Below are 11,603 nucleotides of genomic sequence, written 5' to 3' on the forward strand. Positions count from 1 at the left end.
TATATATATAGATTTGAGATTATGGCTAGCGCTACATTTGATTTTGTGGCAAGATTACACCGTTTCCAGTGTACTTAAGCCAGCTGTGACCAAAGCGGATGTCGTGATTACATCGTGTAATCACAGACATTCAAACGGTACGAGGAGTTTCCTGTACATTGCTGTGTGTTTCATTCACATACTGAAGGCAAGCAGTGGTCGTATCATGTCGCTCTACAAACACTCTCTCTACAAGCAGTAAGAGGTGGTTTCGTAAAGAATGAGAAGGAGAACTTTTTTGTTGTTCTGTCGGACAAAATGTAATATTTATTGTGCTCAACGGTTCAATTAGGAGTATATAGAAACATTAATTGCCACGCTGAATAATCTATTATTATTATTATTATTATTATTATTATTATTATTATTATTATTATTATTATTATTATTATTATTGACCACCTAAGTATATGTTTCTATAATTATTCTTCTGTACGTGCAAGAATAATGATTTCTTATATCTTCTCACTAGAAGGATAAAATTATTAGGCTAAGATTATCTCAATTTTCACCTTTTTAATCTTTAGATGAGGGTAACTATTTATTAGTCCTTCATTTAATAATAATAATAATAATAATAATAATAATAATAATAGTAATAATAATAATAATAATAATAATAATAATATTGTAGAAAAACTGTTTCAATATTATGTGCCAATGAACTTTTAAACGGCAGAAATTGACATGTCTTAAATCATAGCCAGGAAGAGAAAGATGAGATAAATAAATGTAAGGAAGTCAGCTACCTAATGGGGTTTGAAATATCTCGTGCTCTAAAGCCTTTTATAATATCATGTTTTATTTAACGACGCTCGCAACTGCAGAGGTTATATCAGCGTCGCCGGATGTGCCGGAATTTTGTCCCGCAGAAGTTCTTTTACATGCCAGTAAATCTACTGACATGAGCCTGTCCCCTTTAAGCACATCTAAAGCCTATTAATAGAACAGAATTTCTCAAAAGAGTAATGATTAAAATAGCTTAAATAACTTGTCCATAAGAAGTTTTTAATTTTGAATAACTACGAATTTCTCGACCAAGTATCGAGAGAAAAATTTAGAAAGTTTCTGATTATATTCAAGAGGAAGGTTAAAAAAAGAAGCAAGAAAAATCGTATATTATTCACTGGCTCTTGATGACAGCAGTGACATTACTGATACAGCAAAGCTTGAGAATTTTATCCGCGGGATTGATCAAGATGTTAGTACAGGAGCCACCACTGGTTGTAGTTTTCACGGCAAGTAGGCCTACCTTTCCTTCGTCTCCTTACTTCATAGACTGTCTCTCGAGTGTAATCACTGCAGCTCGAGTTTTGGTCATCGCTGACTTAAGGTAATAAAGAATACAAGTTGCTGCCCTCACCTTTCAGGAATTACTTATCTTTGCCGTATAATACTGTGTGATTTCTTGATTCAACATAATTACCATGCCGGTTAATTGTTGCACGTGTCAGTTCCAACCGCTAAGTAAATGTATTATTCTCATTGTTATATCCACACAGTGAAGAAAGTGACATGTAATTAAGTACGGAACTTAATACTTTAGTTTATAGTTGCGTGTGTAACTGTAGTAGATTGACATACATTCTGCTGAATGGAAAATAAGTCCAATGTTTCACTAATGCTGTAATTATGTTTATTCATTGCTCTTGCTGTTACAGAGAGTAGCTTACACAGCAAATGCGGCATTAGGCCTAATAGAGATACAAGCATAAAGCGCCTATTGTGCACATTGCATAGTTATAACATGCGACACATTATGATGATATGTTAAATGTCCGAAGACAGGTTTGAAGCTCATAAGTGACACTATTCATGAGTAGGGCCAGGAAGTTCATGCATTCCCGTATATTTTTCAATTGGCTTTAATTAATTACTGATTAATTATCTTCACGAATCGTCAATACTTAAGCTTACCGAACCAAATTCTGTGTTGCATATATTTGTGTATTTTGGCTTTTTCGCTGAATATTTCATGATATTTATATTATTGTGGCATATTTTCGTTTTTAAGCTTATTAAAGCTGATTTTATGTTGCATAAGAATGCATAGTCTGGATTTAAAAAATAAATAAAATTTAAAAACTTCCATGTTTTTAAAACTTGTGTTCAGTGAAATTATAGTAATTATTTTTACCCGAAAAGTACCTATTGAAAGTTTCGCTGCACACCTATCGAATCGTTCATTTGGATGGCTGAAGGTTTGATAAGTCCGAAATTATTGGTTTTCTGTTTTAGTCGCCATGTGATAGCTCAGGTAATGTAGATTTGTGTAGTTTAACTGTACAGAATAACGTCATTGATCCAAAGAAATTTGAAGAATGACAACCCAAAGACAATAGAATATAATGGGTTTTGAAACATTTTCGCCCTCTCAACAATTATGTCCCCCACTGTACATATCAACCAGAACTCAATCAAAGGTAAGCGTACATGAAGTGAATACACAGGGTGTTCGTTCCAATTCAACGGCACTTTACGTTTAGAAGTATATTTAGTGGAATTTCCACTTATTTCTGAGGTTGAAATAGAACAGATTATGAATGTGCTTTAAACGTGATTGGAAGGTTATGATACCGATGTTGCAGATTTTTTTTAATATTCTGGTGAAAATACATCGAAAAAAATAGGTTACCCAGTTTTCTCTCATAGATGCGGTTATCCCGATAATAAAAATAATTTGGGTTGACGTCATTCATGTAACGTCAGTTTAAGCACAACTAACCTAATGTTCTCATGTTGTATACATTTCTATCTTCAATGATATACTATGATATGATATTATATATTAATAATACTAGCCGTACCCGTGCGCTCCGCTGCACCTGTTAGAAATAAATATAAAGTAATTACATAATTAAAATAGGACGTTTGATCCAGGGAACATTCGTGTTTGATAGAAGGATAAATCGTTTAATATGTTACTTAATTTAAATTGTATTTAAATAATTAAAATGCGGTCATTTTGGTCCAAAGAGCAATCATTTGGTGCAATGACAATTTCTTTAACATGTTTCTTAATTGTTATTACATGCAACCATAGTTTAATGAAGATTGACATCATTTAGTTTTAATGTGTATACTTTATATTACTTGCTATATGTTTCAGAAGTTACTGTAATAACATTGTAGAATTATGTCCATCTAGAGAAACTACCCTTTCCAATGGTGAAATAATAATATTAAACAATTAATTAGCTTCCGATATTACTTCATACAAACACAGAAACATTCTCTTAGGCTATGTTCAATAGCTTTCGATTGTTGTTGTCCAAGACCCCTTATAGACGAAGTCATTTTGTTTTTATTTCAGTACAGCGCCTTTGATGGCGTTGTTATCGTAATTTTAAAACTCATTTATCTCATTAAATATCAGTCCTATCAAAATTTTGTATAGAATAAAAGTTATCGGAAATTATTGGTAAAGAAACTTTTGTCATGTAACATTTTTCATGAAAATCAATAATAAGCGAGATATTTCGATTTATTTAATTCAGCCCCCCTTATAACCCCCCCTTTTAAATAAAGTATTTTGAATGCCATATAGCCTAAAATCTAAGTTACAAGAAACTTAATTTATATTCCAATTTTCATATAAATCGGTTCAGCCATTATCGCGTGAAAAGGTAACAAACAGACAGACAGACAGACAGACAGACAGACAGACAGACAGACATACATACATACAAACAAAAACTTCAAAAAAGCGATTTTCGGTTTCAGGATGGTTAATTATACAAGTTAACACCAATTATTTTTGGAAAATCGAAAATTACCAGAAAAAATTTGGCTACAGATTTATTATTAGTATAGATTATGATATAGTATAGGTCTAATAATAATAATAATAATAATAATAATAATAATAATAATAATAATAATGTTTTGCACTTCACATAAAAAACTTACCCACTGCAGTGTAACATACCTGTTTCTGTAAATCTAAAGAAAAAAACTGTCACGTATTTATTTTCGTGATCGAGCACAACCTACTTGTGTTAATAACGTCCTGGTAAAAAGTGGCTATTACATTTCTCTCCATCCATACAGTAAACGAAATACATTATGGATAATAAACTATTTTGTGTATTATCTGATAAGTGGCTATAATGGAAGCCGGTTCTACGTTGAAGGATAAAAATGAAAGGGTAAACACGCAACTTTCTGTATCACGAAATCAATTGGAATTTCGTTTCATTGGTAACATTTCAGTGAACTGATGATCGTTAATTTTCCCTTCTCGTTGTAAGAAGAGTAAGAGAAAGTACTGTGATGTCGTAAAAACATTATTTTCAAAATTTTCGCCACAGTACAGATTTTCAGCTTCGTCGCTACCCAATAACAGCTTTGGACATTCTGTCTGACTGCATAGAGCGATTTTTCTGAACTGTTGGACTGGATTTTGTTCATATACGTGTTTACGAATAAATTTATCTGATAATAGTTCACATGAATTATTATATGAGTCTATTACTTCAAATTAAAATATCTTTATTCAAATCCAAAACACGAAATTACTAGTAGTTCAAATGATTCAAATGATTTTAATGTTGTTTCTTTAAGGTGAATAGATAAATTAAATTAGCAACCTAATATGTCTGTAGGCCACCAAGTTTCGAAAAAGTTAATTATTACATGTAAACCTATATTATTATTTCTAAATTTGATTGCGAGAATATTATAATTTCAAACAACCTCCAAGCAAAGCGAGATAACTTTTCTTAAACTCATTTTTTACCTTTTCTTAAACTCATTTTTTACCTTTTCTTAAACTCATTTTTTACCTTTTCTTAAACTCATTTTTTACCTTTTCTTAAACTCATTTTTTACCTTTTCTTAAACTCATTTTTTACCTTTTCTTAAACTCATGTTTTACCTTTTCTTAAACTCATTGAACCGAAATAAGATTCTTGCATTTTAGCTTTCATGTAAATAATCCGTGGCGCCACACCCCGTAAAGGGCCTAGACCGACCAGCCGGCTGCTGGCCTCACGCCCACATGCCGAAGCAGAGGTGGACGATCATCCAACCAGAATGGCGGTATCGTGTGGTTAGTACGATGATCCCCCCAGCCGTTATAGCTGGCATTCGCAACCGGATTTCGCTACCTATCGTAGCTCCCCAAGTGCATCACGATGCTGGGTGGGCACCGGTCCCATACACTGGCCGAAATTTCACGAGAAAAATTCTTCCTCCATGAGGACTCGAACCAGCGCAAATTCCGTAACACGAGTCCTAGGCAAGATGCCTTAGACCGCGACGCCACGGCGCGGGACTAGCTTTCATGCAGTAACTTAAAAATGTTGATTTTGGTGAAAAGAAAATCATTAGATATGATTACAATATACATGCGACTATTTTATGTAAATGTGTGATGGATGATGACAAAGGTCACCGCTATAGCTAAGTCGGTAGCGCATTTGCCTGCTGATACAGGGTTGCGGTCGGGCGTGGGTTCGATTCCCGCTTGGGCTGATTACCTGGTTGGGTTTTTTCCAGGTTTTCTCCAATTGTAAAGCGAGTGTCAGGTAATCTATGGCGAATCCTTGGCCTCATCTCACCAAATACCAGTTTGCTACCACCAATACCATAGACGCTAAATAACTCAGTGGCGTTAAATAACAAAGTAAAAAAAAACAGTAGAAGGCGAAATGCATATATCTATTTAAAAGTACAGTTTACATATGAAGTTGAATATGGTGATCTTTTTTGTCACTATTCCCTTTTTCTTTTATTCTCTTCGAATTTCTTTTTTCCTTCTTTTTTTACGTTTCTCATTTGAATAAATAGGCTATGCACATGTTTCGTTATAGATCTATTATGTTAGCTTCTGTATGGCAGTTGAGTGAATTACACCTAATTTTGAAAAAAAAAATGAAATTTTGGTTTTTATCGTTTTTCGATAGTTTAATATAAGCCTAGATCATATACAGTATATATAACAGATAGCTCATCCCTATGTTAAAATCGGTAGAATTTTGAAGAGAACAACCGCCAGGATCGCCACCAGTCCGACGTTAACGAACACGAGATGGCAGTACAGTCGCTAATGAAATTCAAATAGGAGTTATGACGTGACATCCTTTATGTATACAACCAGCTAAATAAATTTAAAATTCCGCTGAGCGTTTGGCAAGAAAAAAATTTTTCATTGACTTTTTTTTTTTTTTTCATTAAGAACTACAATACTTTTGCTGAAGATAGAGCTAAATGCTGACAATTACAATAAATAAAATCACATTATCATTTTACTCATATCCTAGATCAATACCCAGATTGCTCGGCCTTATAGGCTTTGACGGTAACAACTTTTGTCAGATTTACTATGCTGCCATCTAGTTGTTACTGAATTATGATTTCGCCTCAGTTGTAAATGCCGGATTGGCAATTTACACATCATAATTAATCAGAATCGGAATATATAATTTATTTCTTTCACGTGTTAAAACTAGGTTACCTTGTTGAATAGTTTCAGCTTGTTGTAGGCTATCCTCAGAACGTGAAAGAAATAAATTATGTAGTATTCCGAAGTGATATAATGTTAAAATTGTGTAATCAAGATGTATAATCACAATTGTTGGGCGGTAAGGCGGATTTAGCTTGTTGTACAATAATGAGTATGATACTCTTTTCACCCCATATTTCTTTTACCTAAAAGACGAACATTTCCTCTATTTTTAAACGTCATTATTCATTACCAGTAATGGAGACAGTTACAATCTACAATCTCTGCTAAGTAATATACCATTGCTTTCGCCCTAATTTAGTTCACTATCACAGAATTGTGTGTGACTTATAGATGACAATGTTTTTGTTTAATTGATATCTCTTATCCATAGATGATACTACCAAAATAAGCAAAAAAAAATGTAGTAGGGGTGCCAACTGTAACACAATTCAACTAAACTTAAAATATAAGTACCATCACTTCGTGACTTACAATATCATGCTGTGCTTCACTGTACAGGGTGGGCACTAAATCTCGTTGCCCCTATAAATATCTCAAATATGCACACTATTTATTTAATGCCGGTTATAATGCAGACATACATCCACTTCACACTAACTGTGTGTCCTAAGTGACCAATAGGTCAGTATGTCCCCCATCATTCTCCTCACACAAAATAATGCGTTGTCAGATTCGGTGTGACATTCATCTCAGCATTGCTCTTTGTAATCTGTTGGAAATCGCGTCGCACGGCGTCCTTCAATTCATCAATGCTGTCATACCGTTCCTGTGCAACAATGCTCTTGATGAAACTCCACAGAGCAATGTCACAGATTGTGAAGTCAGGACTGCGAGGTGGCCAGTCGAGAGGAGCTGGTAAGATGGGTATTGGGAAAATGTCAGGTGATAATTCGGATTCAGAAAATCTGATTTCAGGAAAACGATTTTTCGGGAATCATATATTCGGGAATGCGGATTATGGAAAATGTACGAGAACCTATATACAATATTTTCAATATGATACAATAGTAAATATTTATTGACTAGAATATACATTGTATATACGTACAAATACTTACGTTAATATACGTAGCTCAGTGGTCAGAGAGCTTGGAACGTAGAACCAAGGACCCGGGTTCGATCCCCGGCGCCGGAGCGAATTATTCTCCTCAAATATTAATTGTCAATATTACAGATATTATTCTGTAGGACAAATTAAAAAAAATCTTTAATGAAATAGATATGTGTTTAGAATGTTTTCACCTAGTCATGAAAATGTTAGTATTTTGTAGGCAATATAGAATACCTCATTTATAATAGTTCATATTCCTGGGACTTGTTTCTTTATTAATTCAATACCTTCGCGATGTGATGCAATAGTAAATGTCAATAGCGATGTCAATAGTAAATATTTTTCTGAACTCTTGTAGCTATTCATTTACTCAAAATTGAAAGCAAGTTTTAGACGTGTTAAATGTAATAAGATTACTACATTACAAACATTTTACAAAATATGTTATTCATTTTTCACAAGTATAAATACAGGGAATCACAAAGTACACTTTATTATTTTATTTCATTATTATGGTAACACATGGGAGTTTTAGAAGTTCACTTCATAATTTTTTATTTAAAATTATATTCAACAGTCAACATTATCATCTTTTTCATGCTACATATACAGGGACATCATTTTTTTTTACTTCAGTTTTTATTGTACCTGAGTTTTTGAATGTACTTCACTCCCACCTCTTCTACTAATGAAGTTCAACCGTCCTCCACACAGATCCAAGACCGCATATAGTCATAGTAGCCTTACGGTCATAATAAACAGTACGTTCCAAAAATATGTTCGCGTTTTCAATGTTGAATCATTTTCGCACAGGTACTGTCGTCCATTTGCCTACGTCGTATCCCGGTTTCCCCCACTAGCTTTTATTCGCCAGCTAGTGGCTGGGCTGACTTAGCTTTTTTCTGAGAACATTAATTTCTGTTAGGATTTGGACGTCTACGTAATATTATACGACTGTTTAAAATAACTTTAATAAAAGGACCTCCTTAAGTAATTAACTGTCACGTGATTTCCTCCCTTTCTACGACCCTACGGCATAACCACTTGGACGAACAGTAGATAGTATTTCTGAGTAATTTTATCTTTTCGGATCGGGCAGAAATGAAGATCGAATTTACAGTACTTAAGGTACTCTTTTATAGAGTACGTACAGAATTATTTCAACATGAGCTACTAGTACGAAGGACGAAACTGGTAATTGGGATTAGGTATAAATAGTCTATAGTGCGATAATATGCACATTAGAACTGAAGCCTGTATCGAAATAAACGGCCACCATTTTAAAAATGTGTTTAAATATCCATATTATGATTATTTTTCAATTTAACTTCATTCCCTATAGTGTACGCTAATGTGCTGTAGACAGTATAATATACACTGCATAATGAATACGTCCACATGGACAGTTCAGTTCGTGAGTAAAAACACTCATTGTTAATACTGTACTGTATTTTGATTAAACAAAAACCTAATGGAAATGATCAAACTCAAAAGCGCGATATTTCCTAGTTTACGTAAATGGATGAACTACTTTTCTTCCCTCCAATACCTAGTAAAGTGATTTGTTTGTATATTACACCAGTATCATCGAACTCCAGTCGTGGAAGGGAATAGCAAACGGCGTTGATCCAGAGGTATAGGCAAGTTAATAATAAAAATGTTAGTAAAAATAAAATGATGTCCCTGTACCTTGGCCTAACTTCACTGCAGAAATTTACAGTGACAAATGGTTTGAGACATAATTATTGTGAATTGTCTCCTACTTCGCTGGGTAGATAGAAGTGGGGCAGAAAGGGTAAATTTTATGCACTTTGTATATAATAGAAATTACATACAATATATTGCATGTAATACGAGTATAGACCTATATATCGTCGTTGATTTTATGAAACCTCCTGTGTAACAGTACAGAGCACAAATTTATGTTTTTTTTTTTTCAGGAGGATGAAAAAAGTAATTAAATATCAATAGACCTACAAAAGAATATAGGTTTCATAAAATCAACAATGATATACTTGTATAATGTAGCCCACAATATACAATATTTATTGCTATAAAACTTTCTTAACTTAAAACGTTACAAGTATTTTTGCTATTGCATCTTATATACCTAAACTCAAATAAAATTTACAAGAAACAGAGCGAAAGAAAATCTACTGTTCTTCAATCCAGAATTGCAATGTCGTGATAGTGGCGTTGCAATACACAATATTATATACATACTAGTGGCTTGTGCAGCAAATTCTGCAAACTAAGTTCATTAGACGTTCAAATAAACATTTTTCAAATTTATGTTCAATGAAGAATACCAGACATTCAGAAAGTTATTTGCTTCCATAATAATGAAAGATACTCTTTCTCGAGACAATACTGAGGAGAACCACGCATATAAATATCTATACCACACCGCCATTAAATATATGAAAAAGACCCAACCTCACTTGATTAATAATTATAAAAATATTTGATTTTTAATAATATTATTATCTCACGTAAGTTTCACAGCTTTCAGTGACATATACTATATATACTATATAGCCGTCACTCAGTAAAATATAGACATCAAAATCTAATTTAAGTTATTCTCTACATCTACTTATATAACCACAAAACGTTTCACTTTCATATCATCAATATAACATTAATATGTATAATTAATGAAAAATAGTCATATCATGGCATTAACTACAATAATATTTCATTTCTAATAGTAATAATGTCATCAAACCACCTGAAGTTTTGTAGTTCTTAATATCCAATACACAGCTGTACCCAGAAAATTACACACCACCGAATCGAACCCGTAAATTATTTTTAGTAAGTTAAGTTTTTAATAACCAATTTAATTAGAGCTCTAAATATGTCAGCATTCTTGCAGATCATGACCTTCGTGTAATATTGTTTACTGTAGTATGTGTTTTGTTTTATTCTGAAATGAAACATGTCCGACTTGATGCTCGCTTCGCTTCTCCTTTACAAAAAAGCGAAGGGTAATCAAGTCAGCCGTGAATGCTATTAGCAAGTTCTCAAAACTGACGACAGATGGATTTTGGAAAATAGGAAAATTATGTTTAAAAATTGACATTTCACTGAAAACTACTATTTTTCCGAAAAACCTTGAGTTCCAAGCTTCAAAATGAGGGGTCATTAATTAAAATCCGTCCAGCCGTTTTCCCGTAATTTCCATTACCAGTTCTATGTATATATTTACATACGTAAATTCTGGAAGCAAAAATTTCTGCGGTGATGGTCACTTAAGAGCAGCTTACAGTATATTGAGAAAAGATTCTCTCTACACCGAAGGCGCTAGCAGACGCAAAACAAAAGTAACTTATATGATTGTAATGTTGCTGAGATACAGTACTACATGTCCTGAATTTTTTCACAGCAACATAGCTCTGATCTCACAAAACAAAGACTATCCACCATTTTTGCTTAAAACTGAATTCCATTTATGCTTCACACGTTTAGTGACATACGTCTCTATAAAGTCCTTGCAAGACCAGTGTTAAGCTATGGTAGCGAAGCATGGGCAATAAGAAGAAGGGATAAAAGCAGGATAACAGCTAATCAGATACGATTTATGGGATATACAAGATGGACCATAAACGAAATGAAGTAATGGAAGAACTGGGAGTAACTATATAAAAAATTACCAGGCCAACTAGATGGACCGTTTACAACGGATGTCATCGCACAGAATCCCAAGAGCTATGCTTCGTTATCTCCTCAAGGACAGAGATCACTGGGACGTCCCATGAAACGCTGGAGGGACAATTCTTCTTTGATACCGTAACGGACCACATGGCCTAATACAGGGATGTCGAACAGCTCTCTCAAACTGTGAAACGATTAATACTGTTTCCTACCGTAGCTGAGCTGAAACGACAGTCAGTCAGCTCGCTGTAGCAGTGTTCTGTACGCAGTGTGCTTATCAACTCTGGCGGCTGGTATGGATGTGGAACGACGATTCAATAGTGAGTGGACAGATAAATATTTATTTATCTTAAAGGTCGGAAAGGCACATTGCTTAATATGTAGAAA

The sequence above is a fragment of the Periplaneta americana genome, chromosome 11 (genome assembly GCF_040183065.1).
Source record: "Periplaneta americana isolate PAMFEO1 chromosome 11, P.americana_PAMFEO1_priV1, whole genome shotgun sequence".
Lineage (NCBI taxonomy): Eukaryota > Metazoa > Arthropoda > Insecta > Blattodea > Blattidae > Periplaneta > Periplaneta americana.